General features: G+C 39.1%; 11 non-coding genes across 11 annotated transcripts; all 11 read left to right on the top strand.

Moving 5' to 3' along the window:
• The first annotated feature begins 1,735 nt into the window (after positions 1-1,735).
• On the top strand, positions 1,736-1,807 carry TRNAP-UGG (transfer RNA proline (anticodon UGG)). The gene has a single exon. It is a non-coding gene; the product is annotated as a tRNA-Pro (tRNA).
• A 2,928-nt stretch (positions 1,808-4,735) lies between these two features.
• On the top strand, positions 4,736-4,808 carry TRNAV-CAC (transfer RNA valine (anticodon CAC)). The gene has a single exon. It is a non-coding gene; the product is annotated as a tRNA-Val (tRNA).
• A 2,587-nt stretch (positions 4,809-7,395) lies between these two features.
• Positions 7,396-7,467, top strand: TRNAP-UGG (transfer RNA proline (anticodon UGG)). Its single transcript has one exon. It is a non-coding gene; the product is annotated as a tRNA-Pro (tRNA).
• Positions 7,468-7,767: 300 nt separating this feature from the next.
• Positions 7,768-7,840, top strand: TRNAV-CAC (transfer RNA valine (anticodon CAC)). The gene has a single exon. It is a non-coding gene; the product is annotated as a tRNA-Val (tRNA).
• Positions 7,841-10,051: 2,211 nt separating this feature from the next.
• On the top strand, positions 10,052-10,123 carry TRNAP-UGG (transfer RNA proline (anticodon UGG)). The gene has a single exon. It is a non-coding gene; the product is annotated as a tRNA-Pro (tRNA).
• A 2,745-nt stretch (positions 10,124-12,868) lies between these two features.
• TRNAP-UGG (transfer RNA proline (anticodon UGG)) lies at positions 12,869-12,940 on the top strand. Its single transcript has one exon. It is a non-coding gene; the product is annotated as a tRNA-Pro (tRNA).
• A 300-nt stretch (positions 12,941-13,240) lies between these two features.
• Positions 13,241-13,313, top strand: TRNAV-CAC (transfer RNA valine (anticodon CAC)). The gene has a single exon. It is a non-coding gene; the product is annotated as a tRNA-Val (tRNA).
• A 2,512-nt stretch (positions 13,314-15,825) lies between these two features.
• On the top strand, positions 15,826-15,898 carry TRNAV-CAC (transfer RNA valine (anticodon CAC)). The gene has a single exon. It is a non-coding gene; the product is annotated as a tRNA-Val (tRNA).
• A 2,475-nt stretch (positions 15,899-18,373) lies between these two features.
• Positions 18,374-18,446, top strand: TRNAV-CAC (transfer RNA valine (anticodon CAC)). Its single transcript has one exon. It is a non-coding gene; the product is annotated as a tRNA-Val (tRNA).
• A 2,355-nt stretch (positions 18,447-20,801) lies between these two features.
• TRNAP-UGG (transfer RNA proline (anticodon UGG)) lies at positions 20,802-20,873 on the top strand. Its single transcript has one exon. It is a non-coding gene; the product is annotated as a tRNA-Pro (tRNA).
• Positions 20,874-23,872: 2,999 nt separating this feature from the next.
• On the top strand, positions 23,873-23,945 carry TRNAV-CAC (transfer RNA valine (anticodon CAC)). The gene has a single exon. It is a non-coding gene; the product is annotated as a tRNA-Val (tRNA).
• The last annotated feature ends 103 nt before the right edge of the window (positions 23,946-24,048 follow it).

Below are 24,048 nucleotides of genomic sequence, written 5' to 3'. Positions count from 1 at the left end.
TTTTTCTAGCCTTGAATGAATAAAAGCAAATCACTCCTCTTTATGTATTTTTCTAATACATTGATATTTGCATCTCCTTTCCTAGCCTGCATTTTTCACTATCTTACAGGCTGTATATAATAAGTATCAATTCAGGGGCCCTTCTATTACTCAATTCACAACTATTCTATCCTGGCATTGATAAGCAATCTACATCTGCTTCTGTTGTGTATTGGTTATCATGTTTACCTGACGTGTGAAAGCCCCATGTTTGACAGTGCGCGTTAATAAAGAGACCAATGATTTGTATTAAAAGTTGGCATGTGTTTTTGTTACCTTGCACCGGCCAAAAAGTGCCGGAAATGACTTCATTTGCAGTCACTTGAAAAGTAGGAATTCTCAAATAAATGGTAAGAGGTTGGAACAAATCTAAAGGAATGCATGGCATATCTATATGTATGTGTACGCAGGTATCCATATATAAAGATAGATAGATAGATAGATAGATAGATAGATAGATAGATAGATAGATAGATAGATAGATAGATAGATAGATAGATAGATAGATAGATAGATAGATAGATAGATAGATAGATAGATAGATAGATAGATAGATAGATAGATAGATAGATAGATAGATATTGGGAGAGAGAGAGCGTTAATATAAACTGAGACTTTATTTTCCATCAAGCTGTCTTTCCTTTCCTTCAGGAGCAGAATGTTCTGATCATCAGCGCTCCAGAATCTAGTGCTTGGTTGGCAAGCATCACACATTGTGATGTGTTAGCTAAGAGTTCCATGTCGTTCAGACTCATATATTCCTCTGTAGTTGTACCTTGGTGATTCAACAAAATGTGGCATCATAAGCAGCATTCTACTGCCATAGACTGGGCAGAAAAAACATTTAGAATTTCACTGAAAAAGAAAAAAAGCATACTTAGGCAGAGCTTTCTGGACAGTAAGGACATTAGAGTAAGTGATGAATAAGCACTGCTTTTGTTAATTTACATAGGCAGAACAGAGACTGCTGGGAAAAGCCTGAAATTAAAGGCACAGAAAATGCCTGCTTCTGGATAGAACACTGAGAAGGGTTGAAAGTTTTTTCTCTGACCCTGGCCACTCGTACAAGCAATCCTATGATAGTCAGAAGGACCCACCCTAAAAAGGAAGGGACAGCCATTTGGACCCTTTCCACCTTTTCTATATCTCGCCTGATCGAGCCTGATCGAGCGCTGATTGAGCGGATTAGCACATGTACTTCTCATTTTGGGAAGGTATTGCTTAGCTTGCTACCAGCAGCTCAGTTATGTTATGATGTTAGAGGCTTGCAAGGAATGCTTTAGTCCTGCATTAGGCAGTTTTTATTGCTACTTGCATTCAAGGGAAAGATAATTAGCCAGAATCTGTGGCCCAGTTATTCAGCTTGGCATTCCGATTTGCACAAAGGGAATAAGCATTTGAGAAAAAATGCAACATGTGTTTCTTATGTTGTTATGAACAGCTTTTTATTCTTTCTCTTTAGGGTCTAGCCACTGCAGAAATAGATAAATAAGTGCTGACTTGCTGTAAGACGTGTCCAATGCTGGGACAAAATAAAAGGGGACACTTATAAATGATAGTGATATCATTTGAGAAAGGGTAAGTTGACACTGAATTTCATGTGTATTCACAGACCAAGCATGAAAAAGTCCCCAGCATGATCTTCATTGCGTGCTTAGAGCTGGTATTAGCTTTTCAGAGGTGCGGGCCTTTCGAAGGCTCGTTGGTCTAGGGGTATGATTCTCGCTTTGGGTGCGAGAGGTCCCGGGTTCAAATCCCGGATGAGCCCTTTCATTGGTGCTTTTTTAAAGTAGTATTGAAGTATGCATTTCAAAGCCAATATCAATTTTCTCTTTGCAGTAGTGGATGAATATTTGCTAGAGTCTCATGCTTTTAACCTTGCCCTGCCTGAGCAAATAGGAAACATTTCTCTTTAAGCATTTTGCAAAAATGCTGAACTTGCATGGCATATACAAGCGTTCAGCTAGGGCTGTCTGGGAAGGTTGCATGAAAGAAATCTAAAACCAGAGGCCCTTGGAATAGCCTGTTTTGAGAAGTTTCATCACAGAAGAATCAACTGTAGACATCTGTTTCTGTAGTGTAGTGGTTATCACGTTCGCCTCACACGCGAAAGGTCCCCGGTATGAAACCGGGCAGAAACAGTTGTTATATTGTCTTGGCTGCAATGTTGAGAGGTGCCGTTTTGCCATGAAATTGTCCAGGCCCTGAAGATGGTTTCATGCAGACTCATTCCAAGAAAGTGAATTCTCTTAAAAACACTAAAGTAATTGGCATGTGGATGTATCTGTTGATTCACAGACCTCGCTTTCATAAGAGCCCTGCATTCTGTTCATTGCTCACCTAGAACATGCATTAACTTTGGGAATTGTTGGCACCAACAGGCATCTTAGTTTAGTGGAGTGTTTCTGGTGTTTAAGTGCAGAAGCCCTGGGCTCAATTCCTCGGTGACCCTTCTCAAGGTGATGATACAAATGCATCGTCACCTTTACGTTTAATGTCAGAATTGTTTATTTCTATTTGGTGGTGTATGAATGCTTGCAATAGTATGTTGATTTTTTCTAGCCTTGAATGAATAAAAGCAAATCACTCCTCTTTATGTATTTTTCTAATACATTGATATTTGCATCTCCTTTCCTAGCCTGCATTTTTCACTATCTTACAGGCTGTATATAATAAGTATCAATTCAGGGGCCCTTCTATTACTCAATTCACAACTATTCTATCCTGGCATTGATAAGCAATCTACATCTGCTTCTGTTGTGTATTGGTTATCATGTTTACCTGACGTGTGAAAGCCCCATGTTTGACAGTGCGCGTTAATAAAGAGACCAATGATTTGTATTAAAAGTTGGCATGTGTTTTTGTTACCTTGCACCGGCCAAAAAGTGCCGGAAATGACTTCATTTGCAGTCACTTGAAAAGTAGGAATTCTCAAATAAATGGTAAGAGGTTGGAACAAATCTAAAGGAATGCATGGCATATCTATATGTATGTGTACGCAGGTATCCATATATAAAGATAGATAGATAGATAGATAGATAGATAGATAGATAGATAGATAGATAGATAGATAGCTAGATAGATAGATAGATAGATAGATAGATAGATAGATAGATAGATAGATAGATAGATAGATAGATAGATAGATAGATAGATAGATAGATAGATAGATAGATAGATAGATAGATAGATAGATAGATAGATAGATATTGGGAGAGAGAGAGCGTTAATATAAACTGAGACTTTATTTTCCATCAAGCTGTCTTTCCTTTCCTTCAGGAGCAGAATGTTCTGATCATCAGCGCTCCAGAATCTAGTGCTTGGTTGGCAAGCATCACACATTGTGATGTGTTAGCTAAGAGTTCCATGTCGTTCAGACTCATATATTCCTCTGTAGTTGTACCTTGGTGATTCAACAAAATGTGGCATCATAAGCAGCATTCTACTGCCATAGACTGGGCAGAAAAAACATTTAGAATTTCACTGAAAAAGAAAAAAAGCATACTTAGGCAGAGCTTTCTGGACAGTAAGGACATTAGAGTAAGTGATGAATAAGCACTGCTTTTGTTAATTTACATAGGCAGAACAGAGACTGCTGGGAAAAGCCTGAAATTAAAGGCACAGAAAATGCCTGCTTCTGGATAGAACACTGAGAAGGGTTGAAAGTTTTTTCTCTGACCCTGGCCACTCGTACAAGCAATCCTATGATAGTCAGAAGGACCCACCCTAAAAAGGAAGGGACAGCCATTTGGACCCTTTCCACCTTTTCTATATCTCGCCTGATCGAGCCTGATCGAGCGCTGATTGAGCGGATTAGCACATGTACTTCTCATTTTGGGAAGGTATTGCTTAGCTTGCTACCAGCAGCTCAGTTATGTTATGATGTTAGAGGCTTGCAAGGAATGCTTTAGTCCTGCATTAGGCAGTTTTTATTGCTACTTGCATTCAAGGGAAAGATAATTAGCCAGAATCTGTGGCCCAGTTATTCAGCTTGGCATTCCGATTTGCACAAAGGGAATAAGCATTTGAGAAAAAATGCAACATGTGTTTCTTATGTTGTTATGAACAGCTTTTTATTCTTTCTCTTTAGGGTCTAGCCACTGCAGAAATAGATAAATAAGTGCTGACTTCCTGTAAGACGTGTCCAATGCTGGGACAAAATAAAAGGGGACACTTATAAATGATAGTGATATCATTTGAGAAAGGGTAAGTTGACACTGAATTTCATGTGTATTCACAGACCAAGCATGAAAAAGTCCCCAGCATGATCTTCATTGCGTGCTTAGAGCTGGTATTAGCTTTTCAGAGGTGCGGGTCTTTCGAAGGCTCGTTGGTCTAGGGGTATGATTCTCGCTTTGGGTGCGAGAGGTCCCGGGTTCAAATCCCAGACGAGCCCTTTCATTGGTGCTTTTTTAAAGTAGTATTGAAGTATGCATTTCAAAGCCAATATCAATTTTCTCTTTGCAGTAGTGGATGAATATTTGCTAGAGTCTCATGCTTTTAACCTTGCCCTGCCTGAGCAAATAGGAAACATTTCTCTTTAAGCATTTTGCAAAAATGCTGAACTTGCATGGCATATACAAGCGTTCAGCTAGGGCTGTCTGGGAAGGTTGCATGAAAGAAATCTAAAACCAGAGGCCCTTGGAATAGCCTGTTTTGAGAAGTTTCATCACAGAAGAATCAACTGTAGACATCTGTTTCTGTAGTGTAGTGGTTATCACGTTTGCCTCACACGCGAAAGGTCCCCGGTTCGAAACCGGGCAGAAACAGTTGTTATATTGTCTTGGCTGCAATGTTGAGAGGTGCTGTTTTGCCATGAAATTGTCCAGGCCCTGAAGATGGTTTCATGCAGACTCGTTCCAAGAAAGTGAATTCTCTTAAAAACACTAAAGTAATTGGCATGTGGATGTATCTGTTGATTCACAGACCTCGCTTTGAAAAGAGCCCTGCATTCTGTTCATTGCTCACCTAGAACATGCATTAACTTTGGGAATTGTTGGCACCAACAGGCATCTTAGTTTAGTGGAGTGTTTCTGGTGTTTAAGTGCAGAAGCCCTGGGCTCAATTCCTCGGTGACCCTTCTCAAGGTGATGATACAAATGCATCATCACCTTTACGTTTAATGTCAGAATTGTTTATTTCTATTTGGTGGTGTATGAATGCTTGCAATAGTATGTTGATTTTTTCTAGCCTTGAATGAATAAAAGCAAATCACTCCTCTTTATGTATTTTTCTAATACATTGATATTTGCATCTCCTTTCCTAGCCTGCATTTTTCACTATCTTACAGGCTGTATATAATAAGTATCAATTCAGGGGCCCTTCTTCTACTCAATTCACAACTGTTCTATCCCGGCATTGATAAGCAATCTACATCTGCTTCTGTTGTATATTGGTTATCATGTTTACCTGACGTGTGAAAGCCCCATGTTTGACAGTGCGCATTAATAAAGAGACCAATGATTTTTATTAAAAGTTGTCATGTGTTTTTGTTACCTTGCACCGGCCAAAAAGTGCCGGAAATAACTTCATTTGCAGTCACTTGAAAAGTAGGGATTCTCAAATAAATGGTAAAAGATTGGAACAAATCTAAAGGAATGCATGGCATATCTATATGTATGTGTACGCAGGTATCCATATATAAAGATAGATAGATAGATAGATAGATAGATAGATAGATAGATAGATAGATAGATAGATAGATAGATAGATAGATAGATAGATAGATAGATAGATAGATAGATAGATAGATAGATAGATAGATAGCTAGATAGATAGATAGATAGATGGATGGATGGATGGATGGATGGATGGATGGATGGATGGATGGATGGATGGATGGATGGATGGATGGATGGATAGATAGATAGATAGATAGATAGATAGATAGATAGATAGATAGATAGATAGATAGATAGATAGATAGATAGATAGATAGATAGATAGATAGATAGATAGATAGATAGATAGATAGCTAGATAGATAGATAGATAGATAGATAGATGGATGGATGGATGGATGGATGGATGGATGGATGGATGGATGGATGGATGGATGGATGGATGGATAGATAGATAGATAGATAGATAGATAGATAGATAGATAGATAGATAGATAGATAGATAGATAGATAGATAGATAGATAGATAGATAGATAGATAGATAGATAGATAGATAGATAGATAGATAGATAGATAGATAGATAGATAGATAGATAGATAGATAGATAGATAGATAGATATTGGGAGAGAGAGAGCGTTAATATAAACTGAGACTTTATTTTCCATCAAGCTGTCTTTCCTTTCCTTCAGGAGCAGAATGTTCTGATCATCAGCGCTCCAGAATCTAGTGCTTGGTTGGCAAGCATCACACATTGTGATGTGTTAGCTAAGAGTTCCATGTCGTTCAGACTCATATATTCCTCTGTAGTTGTACCTTGGTGATTCAACAAAATGTGGCATCATAAGCAGCATTCTACTGCCATAGACTGGGCAGAAAAAACATTTAGAATTTCACTGAAAAAGAAAAAAAGCATACTTAGGCAGAGCTTTCTGGACAGTAAGGACATTAGAGTAAGTGATGAATAAGCACTGCTTTTGTTAATTTACATAGGCAGAACAGAGACTGCTGGGAAAAGCCTGAAATTAAAGGCACAGAAAATGCCTGCTTCTGGATAGAACACTGAGAAGGGTTGAAAGTTTTTTCTCTGACCCTGGCCACTTATACAAGCAATCCTATGATAGTCAGAAGGACCCACCCTAAAAAGGAAGGGACAGCCATTTGGACCCTTTCCACCTTTTCTATATCTCGCCTGATCGAGCCTGATCGAGCGCTGATTGAGCGGATTAGCACATGTACTTCTCATTTTGGGAAGGTATTGCTTAGCTTGCTACCAGCAGCTCAGTTATGTTATGATGTTAGAGGCTTGCAAGGAATGCTTTAGTCCTGCATTAGGCAGTTTTTATTGCTACTTGCATTCAAGGGAAAGATAATTAGCCAGAATCTGTGACCCAGTTATTCAGCTTGGCATTCCGATTTGCACAAAGGGAATAAGCATTTGAGAAAAAATGCAACATGTGTTTCTTATGTTGTTATGAACAGCTTTTTATTCTTTCTCTTTAGGGTCTAGCCACTGCAGAAATAGATAAATAAGTGCTGACTTCCTGTAAGACGTGTCCAATGCTGGGACAAAATAAAAGGGGACACTTATAAATGATAGTGATATCATTTGAGAAAGGGTAAGTTGACACTGAATTTCATGTGTATTCACAGACCAAGCATGAAAAAGTCCCCAGCATGATCTTCATTGCGTGCTTAGAGCTGGTATTAGCTTTTCAGAGGTGCAGGCCTTTCGAAGGCTCGTTGGTCTAGGGGTATGATTCTCGCTTTGGGTGCGAGAGGTCCCGGGTTCAAATCCCGGACGAGCCCTTTCATTGGTGCTTTTTTAAAGTAGTATTGAAGTATGCATTTCAAAGCCAATATCAATTTTCTCTTTGCAGTAGTGGATGAATATTTGCTAGAGTCTCATGCTTTTAACCTTGCCCTGCCTGAGCAAATAGGAAACATTTCTCTTTAAGCATTTTGCAAAAATGCTGAACTTGCATGGCATATACAAGCGTTCAGCTAGGGCTGTCTGGGAAGGTTGCATGAAAGAAATCTAAAACCAGAGGCCCTTGGAATAGCCTGTTTTGAGAAGTTTCATCACAGAAGAATCAACTGTAGACATCTGTTTCTGTAGTGTAGTGGTTATCACGTTTGCCTCACACGCGAAAGGTCCCCGGTTCGAAACCGGGCAGAAACAGTTGTTATATTGTCTTGGCTGCAATGTTGAGAGGTGCCGTTTTGCCATGAAATTGTCCAGGCCCTGAAGATGGTTTCATGCAGACTCGTTCCAAGAAAGTGAATTCTCTTAAAAACACTAAAGTAATTGGCATGTGGATGTATCTGTTGATTCACAGACCTCGCTTTGAAAAGAGCCCTGCATTCTGTTCATTGCTCACCTAGAACATGCATTAACTTTGGGAATTGTTGGCACCAACAGGCATCTTAGTTTAGTGGAGTGTTTCTGGTGTTTAAGTGCAGAAGCCCTGGGCTCAATTCCTCGGTGACCCTTCTCAAGGTGATGATACAAATGCATCGTCACCTTTACGTTTAATGTCAGAATTGTTTATTTCTATTTGGTGGTGTATGAATGCTTGCAATAGTATGTTGATTTTTTCTAGCCTTGAATGAATAAAAGCAAATCACTCCTCTTTATGTATTTTTCTAATACATTGATATTTGCATCTCCTTTCCTAGCCTGCATTTTTCACTATCTTACAGGCTGTATATAATAAGTATCAATTCAGGGGCCCTTCTTCTACTCAATTCACAACTGTTCTATCCCGGCATTGATAAGCAATCTACATCTGCTTCTGTTGTATATTGGTTATCATGTTTACCTGACGTGTGAAAGCCCCATGTTTGACAGTGCGCGTTAATAAAGAGACCAATGATTTTTATTAAAAGTTGTCATGTGTTTTTGTTACCTTGCACCGGCCAAAAAGTGCCGGAAATGACTTCATTTGCAGTCACTTGAAAAGTAGGGATTCTCAAATAAATGGTAAGAGGTTGGAACAAATCTAAAGGAATGCATGGCATATCTATATGTATGTGTACGCAGGTATCCATATATAAAGATAGATAGATAGATAGATAGATAGATAGATAGATAGATAGATAGATAGATAGATAGATAGATAGATAGATAGATAGATAGATAGATAGATAGATAGATAGATAGATAGATAGATAGATAGATAGATAGATAGATAGATAGATAGATAGATAGATAGATAGATAGATAGATAGATAGATAGATAGATAGATAGATAGATAGATAGATAGATAGATAGATAGATATTGGGAGAGAGAGAGCGTTAATATAAACTGAGACTTTATTTTCCATCAAGCTGTCTTTCCTTTCCTTCAGGAGCAGAATGTTCTGATCATCAGCGCTCCAGAATCTAGTGCTTGGTTGGCAAGCATCACACATTGTGATGTGTTAGCTAAGAGTTCCATGTCGTTCAGACTCATATATTCCTCTGTAGTTGTACCTTGGTGATTCAACAAAATGTGGCATCATAAGCAGCATTCTACTGCCATAGACTGGGCAGAAAAACATTTAGAATTTCACTGAAAAAGAAAAAAAGGCATACTTAGGCAGAGCTTTCTGGACAGTAAGGACATTAGAGTAAGTGATGAATAAGCACTGCTTTTGTTAATTACATAGGCAGAACAGAGACTGCTGGGAAAAGCCTGAAATTAAAGGCACAGAAAATGCCTGCTTCTGGATAGAACACTGAGAAGGGTTGAAAGTTTTTTCTCTGACCCTGGCACTTATACAAGCAATCCTATGATAGTCAGAAGGACCCACCCTAAAAAGGAAGGGACAGCCATTTGGACCCTTTCCACCTTTCTATATCTCGCCTGATCGAGCCTGATCGAGCGCTGATTGAGCGGATTAGCACATGTACTTCTCATTTTGGAAGGTATTGCTTAGCTTGCTACAGCAGCTCAGTTATGTTATGATGTTAGAGGCTTGCAAGGAATGCTTTAGTCCTGCATTAGGCAGTTTTTATTGCTACTTGCATTTCAAGGGAAAGATAATTAGCCAGAATCTGTGACCCAGTTATTCAGCTTGGCATTCCGATTTGCACAAAGGGAATAAGCATTTGAGAAAAAATGCAACATGTGTTTCTTATGTTGTTATGAACAGCTTTTTATTCTTTCTCTTTAGGGTCTAGCCACTGCAGAAATAGATAAATAAGTGCTGACTTCCTGTAAGACGTGTCCAATGCTGGGACAAAATAAAAGGGGACACTTATAAATGATAGTGATATCATTTGAGAAAGGGTAAGTTGACACTGAATTTCATGTGTATTCACAGACCAAGCATGAAAAAGTCCCCAGCATGATCTTCATTGCGTGCTTAGAGCTGGTATTAGCTTTTCAGAGGTGCAGGCCTTTCGAAGGCTCGTTGGTCTAGGGGTATGATTCTCGCTTTGGGTGCGAGAGGTCCCGGGTTCAAATCCCGGACGAGCCCTTTCATTGGTGCTTTTTTAAAGTAGTATTGAAGTATGCATTTCAAAGCCAATATCAATTTTCTCTTTGCAGTAGTGGATGAATATTTGCTAGAGTCTCATGCTTTTAACCTTGCCCTGCCTGAGCAAATAGGAAACATTTCTCTTTAAGCATTTTGCAAAAATGCTGAACTTGCATGGCATATACAAGCGTTCAGCTAGGCTGTCTGGAAGGTTGCATGAAAGAAATCTAAAACCAGAGGCCCTTGGAATAGCCTGTTTTGAGAAGTTTCATCACAGAAGAATCAACTGTAGACATCTGTTTCTGTAGTGTAGTGGGTATCACGTTTGCCTCACACGCGAAAGGTCCCCGGTTCGAAACCGGGCAAACAGTTGTTATATTGTCTTGGCTGCAATGTGTGAGAGGTGCCGTTTGCCATGAAATTGTCAGGCCCTGAAGAATGGTTCATGCAGACTCGTTCCAAGAAAGTGAATTCTCTTAAAAACACTAAAGTAATTGGCATGTGGATGTATCTGTTGATTCACAGACCTCGCTTTGAAAAGAGCCCTGCATTCTGTTCATTGCTCACCTAGAACATGCATTAACTTTGGGAATTGTTGGCACCAACAGGCATCTTAGTTTAGTGGAGTGTTTCTGGTGTTTTAAGTGCAGAAGCCCTGGGCTCAATTCCTCGGTGACCCTTCTCAAGGTGATGATACAAATGCATCGTCACCTTTACGTTTAATGTTCAGAATTGTTTATTTCTATTTGGTGGTGTATGAATGCTTGCAATAGTATGTTGATTTTTCTAGCCTTGAATGAATAAAAGCCAAATCATTCCTCTTTATGTATTTTTCTAATACATTGATATTTGCATCTCCTTTCCTAGCCTGCATTTTTCACTATCTTACAGGCTGTATATAATAAGTATCAATTCAGGGGCCCTTCTTCTACTCAATTCACAACTGTTCTATCCCGGCATTGATAAGCAATCTACATCTGCTTCTGTTGTATATTGGTTATCATGTTTACCTGACGTGTGAAAGCCCCATGTTTGACAGTGCGCGTTAATAAAGAGACCAATGATTTTTATTAAAAGTTGTCATGTGTTTTTGTTACCTTGCACCGGCCAAAAAGTGCCGGAAATGACTTCATTTGCAGTCACTTGAAAAGTAGGGATTCTCAAATAAATGGTAAGAGGTTGGAACAAATCTAAAGGAATGCATGGCATATCTATATGTATGTGTACGCAGGTATCCATATATAAAGATAGATAGATAGATAGATAGATAGATAGATAGATAGATAGATAGATAGATAGATAGATAGATAGATAGATAGATAGATAGATAGATAGATAGATAGATAGATAGATAGATAGATAGATAGATAGATAGATAGATAGATAGATAGATAGATAGATAGATAGATAGATAGATAGATAGATAGATAGATAGATGGATGGATGGATGGATGGATGGATGGATGGATGGATGGATAGATAGATAGATAGATAGATAGATAGATAGATAGATAGATAGATAGATAGATAGATAGATAGATAGATAGATAGATAGATAGATAGATAGATAGATAGATAGATAGATAGATAGATAGATAGATAGATAGATAGATAGATAGATAGATAGATAGATATTGGGAGAGAGAGAGCGTTAATATAAACTGAGACTTTATTTTCCATCAAGCTGTCTTTCCTTTCCTTCAGGAGCAGAATGTTCTGATCATCAGCGCTCCAGAATCTAGTGCTTGGTTGGCAAGCATCACACATTGTGATGTGTTAGCTAAGAGTTCCATGTCGTTCAGACTCATATATTCCTCTGTAGTTGTACCTTGGTGATTCAACAAAATGTGGCATCATAAGCAGCATTCTACTGCCATAGACTGGGCAGAAAAAACATTTAGAATTTCACTGAAAAAGAAAAAAAGCATACTTAGGCAGAGCTTTCTGGACAGTAAGGACATTAGAGTAAGTGATGAATAAGCACTGCTTTTGTTAATTTACATAGGCAGAACAGAGACTGCTGGGAAAAGCCTGAAATTAAAGGCACAGAAAATGCCTGCTTCTGGATAGAACACTGAGAAGGGTTGAAAGTTTTTTCTCTGACCCTGGCCACTTATACAAGCAATCCTATGATAGTCAGAAGGACCCACCCTAAAAAGGAAGGGACAGCCATTTGGACCCTTTCCACCTTTTCTATATCTCGCCTGATCGAGCCTGATCGAGCGCTGATTGAGCGGATTAGCACATGTACTTCTCATTTTGGGAAGGTATTGCTTAGCTTGCTACCAGCAGCTCAGTTATGTTATGATGTTAGAGGCTTGCAAGGAATGCTTTAGTCCTGCATTAGGCAGTTTTTATTGCTACTTGCATTCAAGGGAAAGATAATTAGCCAGAATCTGTGACCCAGTTATTCAGCTTGGCATTCCGATTTGCACAAAGGGAATAAGCATTTGAGAAAAAATGCAACATGTGTTTCTTATGTTGTTATGAACAGCTTTTTATTCTTTCTCTTTAGGGTCTAGCCACTGCAGAAATAGATAAATAAGTGCTGACTTCCTGTAAGACGTGTCCAATGCTGGGACAAAATAAAAGGGGACACTTATAAATGATAGTGATATCATTTGAGAAAGGGTAAGTTGACACTGAATTTCATGTGTATTCACAGACCAAGCATGAAAAAGTCGCATGATCTTCATTGCGTGCTTAGAGCTGGTATTAGCTTTTCAGAGGTGCAGGCCTTTCGAAGGCTCGTTGGTCTAGGGGTATGATTCTCGCTTTGGGTGCGAGAGGTCCCGGGTTCAAATCCCGGACGAGCCCTTTCGTTGGTGCTTTTTTAAAGTAGTATTGAAGTATGCATTTCAAAGCCAATATCAATTTTCTCTTTGCAGTAGTGGATGAATATTTGCTAGAGTCTCATGCTTTTAACCTTGCCCTGCCTGAGCAAATAGGAAACATTTCTCTTTAAGCATTTTGCAAAAATGCTGAACTTGCATGGCATATACAAGCGTTCAGCTAGGGCTGTCTGGGAAGGTTGCATGAAAGAAATCTAAAACCAGAGGCCCTTGGAATAGCCTGTTTTGAGAAGTTTCATCACAGAAGAATCAACTGTAGACATCTGTTTCTGTAGTGTAGTGGTTATCACGTTCGCCTCACACGCAAAAGGTCCCCGGTTCGAAACCGGGCAGAAACAGTTTTTATATTGTCTTGGCTGCAATGTTGAGAGGTGCCGTTTTGCCATGAAATTGTCCAGGCCCTGAAGATGGTTTCATGCAGACTCATTCCAAGAAAGTGAATTCTCTTAAAAACACTAAAGTAATTGGCATGTGGATGTATCTGTTGATTCACAGACCTCGCTTTCATAAGAGCCCTGCATTCTGTTCATTGCTCACCTAGAACATGCATTAACTTTGGGAATTGTTGGCACCAACAGGCATCTTAGTTTAGTGGAGTGTTTCTGGTGTTTAAGTGCAGAAGCCCTGGGCTCAATTCCTCGGTGACCCTTCTCAAGGTGATGATACAAATGCATCGTCACCTTTACGTTTAATGTCAGAATTGTTTATTTCTATTTGGTGGTGTATGAATGCTTGCAATAGTATGTTGATTTTTTCTAGCCTTGAATGAATAAAAGCAAATCACTCCTCTTTATGTATTTTTCTAATACATTGATATTTGCATCTCCTTTCCTAGCCTGCATTTTCACTATCTTACAGGCTGTATATAATAAGTATCAATTCAGGGGCCCTTCTATTACTCAATTCACAACTATTCTATCCTGGCATTGATAAGCAATCTACATCTGCTTCTGTTGTGTATTGGTTATCATGTTTACCTGACGTGTGAAAGCCCCATGTTTGACAGTGCGCGTTAATAAAGAGACCAATGATTTGTATTAAAAGTTGGCATGTGTTTTTGTTACCTTGCACCGGCCAAAAAGTGCCGGAAATGACTTCATTTGCAGTCACTTGAAAAGTAGGGATTCTCAAATAAATGGTAAGAGGTTGGAACAAATCTAAAGGAATGCATGGCATATCTATATGTATGTGTACGCAGGTATCCATATATAAAGATAGATAGATAGATAGATAGATAGATAGATAGATAGATAGATAGATAGATAGATAGATAGATAGATAGATAGATAGATAGATAGATAGATAGATAGATAGATAGATAGATAGATAGATAGATAGATAGATAGATAGATAGATAGATAGATAGATAGATATTGGGAGAGAGAGAGCGTTAATATAAACTGAGACTTTATTTTCCATCAAGCTGTCTTTCCTTTCCTTCAGGAGCAGAATGTTCTGATCATCAGCGCTCCAGAATCTAGTGCTTGGTTGGCAAGCATCACACATTGTGATGTGTTAGCTAAGAGTTCCATGTCGTTCAGACTCATATATTCCTCTGTAGTTGTACCTTGGTGATTCAACAAAATGTGGCATCATAAGCAGCATTCTACTGCCATAGACTGGGCAGAAAAAACATTTAGAATTTCACTGAAAAAGAAAAAAAGCATACTTAGGCAGAGCTTTCTGGACAGTAAGGACATTAGAGTAAGTGATGAATAAGCACTGCTTTTGTTAATTTACATAGGCAGAACAGAGACTGCTGGGAAAAGCCTGAAATTAAAGGCACAGAAAATGCCTGCTTCTGGATAGAACACTGAGAAGGGTTGAAAGTTTTTTCTCTGACCCTGGCCACTTATACAAGCAATCCTATGATAGTCAGAAGGACCCACCCTAAAAAGGAAGGGACAGCCATTTGGACCCTTTCCACCTTTTCTATATCTCGCCTGATCGAGCGCTGATTGAGTGGATTAGCACATGTACTTCTCATTTTGGGAAGGTATTGCTTAGCTTGCTACCAGCAGCTCAGTTATGTTATGATGTTAGAGGCTTGCAAGGAATGCTTTAGTCCTGCATTAGGCAGTTTTTATTGCTACTTGCATTCAAGGGAAAGATAATTAGCCAGAATCTGTGACCCAGTTATTCAGCTTGGCATTCCGATTTGCACAAAGGGAATAAGCATTTGAGAAAAAATGCAACATGTGTTTCTTATGTTGTTATGAACAGCTTTTTATTCTTTCTCTTTAGGGTCTAGCCACTGCAGAAATAGATAAATAAGTGCTGACTTCCTGTAAGACGTGTCCAATGCTGGGACAAAATAAAAGGGGACACTTATAAATGATAGTGATATCATTTGAGAAAGGGTAAGGTGACACTGAATTTCATGTGTATTCACAGACCAAGCATGAAAAAGTCCCCAGCATGATCTTCATTGCGTGCTTAGAGCTGGTATTAGCTTTTCAGAGGTGCGGGTCTTTCGAAGGCTCGTTGGTCTAGGGGTATGATTCTCGCTTTGGGTGCGAGAGGTCCCGGGTTTAAATCCCAGACGAGCCCTTTCATTGGTGCTTTTTTAAAGTAGTATTGAAGTATGCATTTCAAAGCCAATATCAATTTTCTCTTTGCAGTAGTGGATGAATATTTGCTAGAGTCTCATGCTTTTAACCTTGCCCTGCCTGAGCAAATAGGAAACATTTCTCTTTAAGCATTTAGTAAAAATGCTGAACTTGCATGGCATATACAAGCGTTCAGCTAGGGCTGTCTGGGAAGGTTGCATGAAAGAAATCTAAAACCAGAGGCCCTTGGAATAGCCTGTTTTGAGAAGTTTCATCACAGAAGAATCAACTGTAGACATCTGTTTCTGTAGTGTAGTGGTTATCACGTTTGCCTCACACGCGAAAGGTCCCCGGTTCGAAACCGGGCAGAAACAGTTGTTATATTGTCTTGGCTGCAATGTTGAGAGGTGCTGTTTTGCCATGAAATTGTCCAGGCCCTGAAGATGGTTTCATGCAGACTCGTTCCAAGAAAGTGAATTCTCTTAAAAACAGTAAAGTAATTGGCATGTGGATGTATCTGTTGATTCACAGACCTCGCTTTGAAAAGAGCCCTGCATTCTGTTCATTGCTCACCTAGAACATGCATTAACTTTGGGAATTGTTGGCACCAACAGGCATCTTAGTTTAGTGGAGTGTTTCTGGTGTTTAAGTGCAGAAGCCCTGGGCTCAATTCCTCGGTGACCCTTCTCAAGGTGATGATACAAATGCATCATCACCTTTACGTTTAATGTCAGAATTGTTTATTTCTATTTGGTGGTGTATGAATGCTTGCAATAGTATGTTGATTTTTTCTAGCCTTGAATGAATAAAAGCAAATCACTCCTCTTTATGTATTTTTCTAATACATTGATATTTGCATCTCCTTTCCTAGCCTGCATTTTTCACTATCTTACAGGCTGTATATAATAAGTATCAATTCAGGGGCCCTTCTTCTACTCAATTCACAACTGTTCTATCCCGGCATTGATAAGCAATCTACATCTGCTTCTGTTGTATATTGGTTATCATGTTTACCTGACGTGTGAAAGCCCCATGTTTGACAGTGCGCGTTAATAAAGAGACCAATGATTTGTATTAAAAGTTGGCATGTGTTTTTGTTACCTTGCACCGGCCAAAAAGTGCCGGAAATGACTTCATTTGCAGTCACTTGAAAAGTAGGGATTCTCAAATAAATGGTAAGAGGTTGGAACAAATCTAAAGGAATGCATGGCATATCTATATGTATGTGTACGCAGGTATCCATATATAAAGATAGATAGATAGATAGATAGATAGATAGATAGATAGATAGATAGATAGATAGATAGATAGATAGATAGATAGATAGATAGATAGATAGATAGATAGATAGATAGATAGATATTGGGAGAGAGAGAGCGTTAATATAAACTGAGACTTTATTTTCCATCAAGCTGTCTTTCCTTTCCTTCAGGAGCAGAATGTTCTGATCATCAGCGCTCCAGAATCTAGTGCTTGGTTGGCAAGCATCACACATTGTGATGTGTTAGCTAAGAGTTCCATGTCGTTCAGACTCATATATTCCTCTGTAGTTGTACCTTGGTGATTCAACAAAATGTGGCATCATAAGCAGCATTCTACTGCCATAGACTGGGCAGAAAAAACATTTAGAATTTCACTGAAAAAGAAAAAAAGCATACTTAGGCAGAGCTTTCTGGACAGTAAGGACATTAGAGTAAGTGATGAATAAGCACTGCTTTTGTTAATTTACATAGGCAGAACAGAGACTGCTGGGAAAAGCCTGAAATTAAAGGCACAGAAAATGCCTGCTTCTGGATAGAACACTGAGAAGGGTTGAAAGTTTTTTCTCTGACCCTGGCCACTCGTACAAGCAATCCTATGATAGTCAGAAGGACCCACCCTAAAAAGGAAGGGACAGCCATTTGGACCCTTTCCACCTTTTCTATATCTCGCCTGATCGAGCCTGATCGAGCGCTGATTGAGCGGATTAGCACATGTACTTCTCATTTTGGGAAGGTATTGCTTAGCTTGCTACCAGCAGCTCAGTTATGTTATGATGTTAGAGGCTTGCAAGGAATGCTTTAGTCCTGCATTAGGCAGTTTTTATTGCTACTTGCATTCAAGGGAAAGATAATTAGCCAGAATCTGTGGCCCAGTTATTCAGCTTGGCATTCCGATTTGCACAAAGGGAATAAGCATTTGAGAAAAAATGCAACATGTGTTTCTTATGTTGTTATGAACAGCTTTTTATTCTTTCTCTTTAGGGTCTAGCCACTGCAGAAATAGATAAATAAGTGCTGACTTCCTGTAAGACGTGTCCAATGCTGGGACAAAATAAAAGGGGACACTTATAAATGATAGTGATATCATTTGAGAAAGGGTAAGTTGACACTGAATTTCATGTGTATTCACAGACCAAGCATGAAAAAGTCCCCAGCATGATCTTCATTGCGTGCTTAGAGCTGGTATTAGCTTTTCAGAGGTGCGGGTCTTTCGAAGGCTCGTTGGTCTAGGGGTATGATTCTCGCTTTGGGTGCGAGAGGTCCCGGGTTCAAATCCCAGACGAGCCCTTTCATTGGTGCTTTTTTAAAGTAGTATTGAAGTATGCATTTCAAAGCCAATATCAATTTTCTCTTTGCAGTAGTGGATGAATATTTGCTAGAGTCTCATGCTTTTAACCTTGCCCTGCCTGAGCAAATAGGAAACATTTCTCTTTAAGCATTTTGCAAAAATGCTGAACTTGCATGGCATATACAAGCGTTCAGCTAGGGCTGTCTGGGAAGGTTGCATGAAAGAAATCTAAAACCAGAGGCCCTTGGAATAGCCTGTTTTGAGAAGTTTCATCACAGAAGAATCAACTGTAGACATCTGTTTCTGTAGTGTAGTGGTTATCACGTTTGCCTCACACGCGAAAGGTCCCCGGTTCGAAACCGGGCAGAAACAGTTGTTATATTGTCTTGGCTGCAATGTTGAGAGGTGCTGTTTTGCCATGAAATTGTCCAGGCCCTGAAGATGGTTTCATGCAGACTCGTTCCAAGAAAGTGAATTCTCTTAAAAACACTAAAGTAATTGGCATGTGGATGTATCTGTTGATTCACAGACCTCGCTTTGAAAAGAGCCCTGCATTCTGTTCATTGCTCACCTAGAACATGCATTAACTTTGGGAATTGTTGGCACCAACAGGCATCTTAGTTTAGTGGAGTGTTTCTGGTGTTTAAGTGCAGAAGCCCTGGGCTCAATTCCTCGGTGACCCTTCTCAAGGTGATGATACAAATGCATCATCACCTTTACGTTTAATGTCAGAATTGTTTATTTCTATTTGGTGGTGTATGAATGCTTGCAATAGTATGTTGATTTTTTCTAGCCTTGAATGAATAAAAGCAAATCACTCCTCTTTATGTATTTTTCTAATACATTGATATTTGCATCTCCTTTCCTAGCCTGCATTTTTCACTATCTTAGAGGCTGTATATAATAAGTATCAATTCAGGGGCCCTTCTTCTACTCAATTCACAACTGTTCTATCCCGGCATTGATAAGCAATCTACATCTGCTTCTGTTGTATATTGGTTATCATGTTTACCTGACGTGTGAAAGCCCCATGTTTGACAGTGCGCGTTAATAAAGAGACCAATGATTTTTATTAAAAGTTGTCATGTGTTTTTGTTACCTTGCACCGGCCAAAAAGTGCCGGAAATGACTTAATTTGCAGTCACTTGAAAAGTAGGGATTCTCAAATAAATGGTAAGAGGTTGGAACAAATCTAAAGGAATGCATGGCATATCTATATGTATGTGTACGCAGGTATCCATATATAAAGATAGATAGATAGATAGATAGATAGATAGATAGATAGATAGATAGATAGATAGATAGATAGATAGATAGATAGATAGATAGATAGATAGATAGATAGATAGATAGATAGATAGATAGATGGATGGATGGATGGATGGATGGATGGATGGATAGATAGATAGATAGATAGATAGATAGATAGATAGATAGATAGATAGATAGATAGATAGATAGATAGATAGATAGATAGATAGATAGATAGATAGATAGATAGATAGATAGATAGATAGATAGATAGATAGATAGATAGATAGATAGATAGATAGATAGATAGATAGATAGATAGATAGATAGATAGATAGATAGATAGATAGATAGATATTGGGAGAGAGAGAGCGTTAATATAAACTGAGACTTTATTTTCCATCAAGCTGTCTTTCCTTTCCTTCAGGAGCAGAATGTTCTGATCATCAGCGCTCCAGAATCTAGTGCTTGGTTGGCAAGCATCACACATTGTGATGTGTTAGCTAAGAGTTCCATGTCGTTCAGACTCATATATTCCTCTGTAGTTGTACCTTGGTGATTCAACAAAATGTGGCATCATAAGCAGCATTCTACTGCCATAGACTGGGCAGAAAGAAAAAACATTTAGAATTTCACTGAAAAAGAAAAAAAGCATACTTAGGCAGAGCTTTCTGGACAGTAAGGACATTAGAGTAAGTGATGAATAAGCACTGCTTTTGTTAATTTACATAGGCAGAACAGAGACTGCTGGGAAAAGCCTGAAATTAAAGGCACAGAAAATGCCTGCTTCTGGATAGAACACTGAGAAGGGTTGAAAGTTTTTTCTCTGACCCTGGCCACTTATACAAGCAATCCTATGATAGTCAGAAGGACCCACCCTAAAAAGGAAGGGACAGCCATTTGGACCCTTTCCACCTTTTCTATATCTCGCCTGATCGAGCCTGATCGAGCGCTGATTGAGCGGATTAGCACATGTACTTCTCATTTTGGGAAGGTATTGCTTAGCTTGCTACCAGCAGCTCAGTTATGTTATGATGTTAGAGGCTTGCAAGGAATGCTTTAGTCCTGCATTAGGCAGTTTTTATTGCTACTTGCATTCAAGGGAAAGATAATTAGCCAGAATCTGTGGCCCAGTTATTCAGCTTGGCATTCCGATTTGCACAAAGGGAATAAGCATTTGAGAAAAAATGCAACATGTGTTTCTTATGTTGTTATGAACAGCTTTTTATTCTTTCTCTTTAGGGTCTAGCCACTGCAGAAATAGATAAATAAGTGCTGACTTGCTGTAAGACGTGTCCAATGCTGGGACAAAATAAAAGGGGACACTTATAAATGATAGTGATATCATTTGAGAAAGGGTAAGTTGACACTGAATTTCATGTGTATTCACAGACCAAGCATGAAAAAGTCCCCAGCATGATCTTCATTGCGTGCTTAGAGCTGGTATTAGCTTTTCAGAGGTGCGGGCCTTTCGAAGGCTCGTTGGTCTAGGGGTATGATTCTCGCTTTGGGTGCGAGAGGTCCCGGGTTCAAATCCCGGATGAGCCCTTTCATTGGTGCTTTTTTAAAGTAGTATTGAAGTATGCATTTCAAAGCCAATATCAATTTTCTCTTTGCAGTAGTGGATGAATATTTGCTAGAGTCTCATGCTTTTAACCTTGCCCTGCCTGAGCAAATAGGAAACATTTCTCTTTAAGCATTTTGCAAAAATGCTGAACTTGCATGGCATATACAAGCGTTCAGCTAGGGCTGTCTGGGAAGGTTGCATGAAAGAAATCTAAAACCAGAGGCCCTTGGAATAGCCTGTTTTGAGAAGTTTCATCACAGAAGAATCAACTGTAGACATCTGTTTCTGTAGTGTAGTGGTTATCACGTTCGCCTCACACGCGAAAGGTCCCCGGTATGAAACCGGGCAGAAACAGTTGTTATATTGTCTTGGCTGCAATGTTGAGAGGTGCCGTTTTGCCATGAAATTGTCCAGGCCCTGAAGATGGTTTCATGCAGACTCATTCCAAGAAAGTGAATTCTCTTAAAAACACTAAAGTAATTGGCATGTGGATGTATCTGTTGATTCACAGACCTCGCTTTCATAAGAGCCCTGCATTCTGTTCATTGCTCACCTAGAACATGCATTAACTTTGGGAATTGTTGGCACCAACAGGCATCTTAGTTTAGTGGAGTGTTTCTGGTGTTTAAGTGCAGAAGCCCTGGGCTCAATTCCTCGGTGACCCTTCTCAAGGTGATGATACAAATGCATCGTCACCTTTACGTTTAATGTCAGAATTGTTTATTTCTATTTGGTGGTGTATGAATGCTTGCAATAGTATGTTGATTTTTTCTAGCCTTGAATGAATAAAAGCAAATCACTCCTCTTTATGTATTTTTCTAATACATTGATATTTGCATCTCCTTTCCTAGCCTGCATTTTTCACTATCTTACAGGCTGTATATAATAAGTATCAATTCAGGGGCCCTTCTATTACTCAATTCACAACTATTCTATCCTGGCATTGATAAGCAATCTACATCTGCTTCTGTTGTGTATTGGTTATCATGTTTACCTGACGTGTGAAAGCCCCATGTTTGACAGTGCGCGTTAATAAAGAGACCAATGATTTGTATTAAAAGTTGGCATGTGTTTTTGTTACCTTGCACCGGCCAAAAAGTGCCGGAAATGATACATAGATAGATAGATAGATAGATAGATAGATAGCTAGATAGATAGATAGATAGATAGATAGATAGATAGATAGATAGATAGATGGATGGATGGATGGATGGATGGATGGATGGATGGATGGATGGATGGATGGATGGATGGATGGATGGATGGATGGATGGATGGATAGATAGATAGATAGATAGATAGATAGATAGATAGATAGATAGATAGATAGATAGATAGATAGATAGATAGATAGATAGATAGATAGATAGATAGATAGATAGATAGATAGATAGATAGATAGATAGATAGATAGATAGATAGATAGATAGATAGATAGATAGATAGATAGATAGATAGATAGATAGATAGATAGATAGATAGATAGATAGATATTGGGAGAGAGAGAGCGTTAATATAAACTGAGACTTTATTTTCCATCAAGCTGTCTTTCCTTTCCTTCAGGAGCAGAATGTTCTGATCATCAGCGCTCCAGAATCTAGTGCTTTGTTGGCAAGCATCACACATTGTGATGTGTTAGCTAAGAGTTCCATGTCGTTCAGACTCATATATTCCTCTGTAGTTGTACCTTGGTGATTCAACAAAATGTGGCATCATAAGCAGCATTCTACTGCCATAGACTGGGCAGAAAAAACATTTAGAATTTCACTGAAAAAGAAAAAAAGCATACTTAGGCAGAGCTTTCTGGACAGTAAGGACATTAGAGTAAGTGATGAATAAGCACTGCTTTTGTTAATTTACATAGTCAGAACAGAGACTGCTGGGAAAAGCCTGAAATTAAAGGCACAGAAAATGCCTGCTTCTGGATAGAACACTGAGAAGGGTTGAAAGTTTTTTCTCTGACCCTGGCCACTCGTACAAGCAATCCTATGATAGTCAGAAGGACCCACCCTAAAAAGGAAGGGACAGCCATTTGGACCCTTTCCACCTTTTCTATATCTCGCCTGATCGAGCCTGATCGAGCGCTGATTGAGCGGATTAGCACATGTACTTCTCATTTTGGGAAGGTATTGCTTAGCTTGCTACCAGCAGCTCAGTTATGTTATGATGTTAGAGGCTTGCAAGGAATGCTTTAGTCCTGCATTAGGCAGTTTTTATTGCTACTTGCATTCAAGGGAAAGATAATTAGCCAGAATCTGTGGCCCAGTTATTCAGCTTGGCATTCCGATTTGCACAAAGGGAATAAGCATTTGAGAAAAAATGCAACATGTGTTTCTTATGTTGTTATGAACAGCTTTTTATTCTTTCTCTTTAGGGTCTAGCCACTGCAGAAATAGATAAATAAGTGCTGACTTCCTGTAAGACGTGTCCAATGCTGGGACAAAATAAAAGGGGACACTTATAAATGATAGTGATATCATTTGAGAAAGGGTAAGTTGACACTGAATTTCATGTGTATTCACAGACCAAGCATGAAAAAGTCCCCAGCATGATCTTCATTGCGTGCTTAGAGCTGGTATTAGCTTTTCAGAGGTGCAGGTCTTTCGAAGGCTCGTTGGTCTAGGGGTATGATTCTCGCTTTGGGTGCGAGAGGTCCCGGGTTCAAATCCCAGACGAGCCCTTTCATTGGTGCTTTTTTAAAGTAGTATTGAAGTATGCATTTCAAAGCCAATATCAATTTTCTCTTTGCAGTAGTGGATGAATATTTGCTAGAGTCTCATGCTTTTAACCTTGCCCTGCCTGAGCAAATAGGAAACATTTCTCTTTAAGCATTTTGCAAAAATGCTGAACTTGCATGGCATATACAAGCGTTCAGCTAGGGCTGTCTGGGAAGGTTGCATGAAAGAAATCTAAAACCAGAGGCCCTTGGAATAGCCTGTTTTGAGAAGTTTCATCACAGAAGAATCAACTGTAGACATCTGTTTCTGTAGTGTAGTGGTTATCACGTTTGCCTCACACGCGAAAGGTCCCCGGTTCGAAACCGGGCAGAAACAGTTGTTATATTGTCTTGGCTGCAATGTTGAGAGGTGCCGTTTTGCCATGAAATTGTCCAGGCCCTGAAGATGGTTTCATGCAGACTCATTCCAAGAAAGTGAA

Source organism: Lissotriton vulgaris, chromosome 8 (genome assembly GCF_964263255.1).
Source record: "Lissotriton vulgaris chromosome 8, aLisVul1.2, whole genome shotgun sequence".
Taxonomy (NCBI): Eukaryota; Metazoa; Chordata; class Amphibia; order Caudata; family Salamandridae; genus Lissotriton; species Lissotriton vulgaris.
Note: the sequence above shows the minus strand (reverse complement) of the source record. Positions and strands in the feature narration are given on the sequence as shown.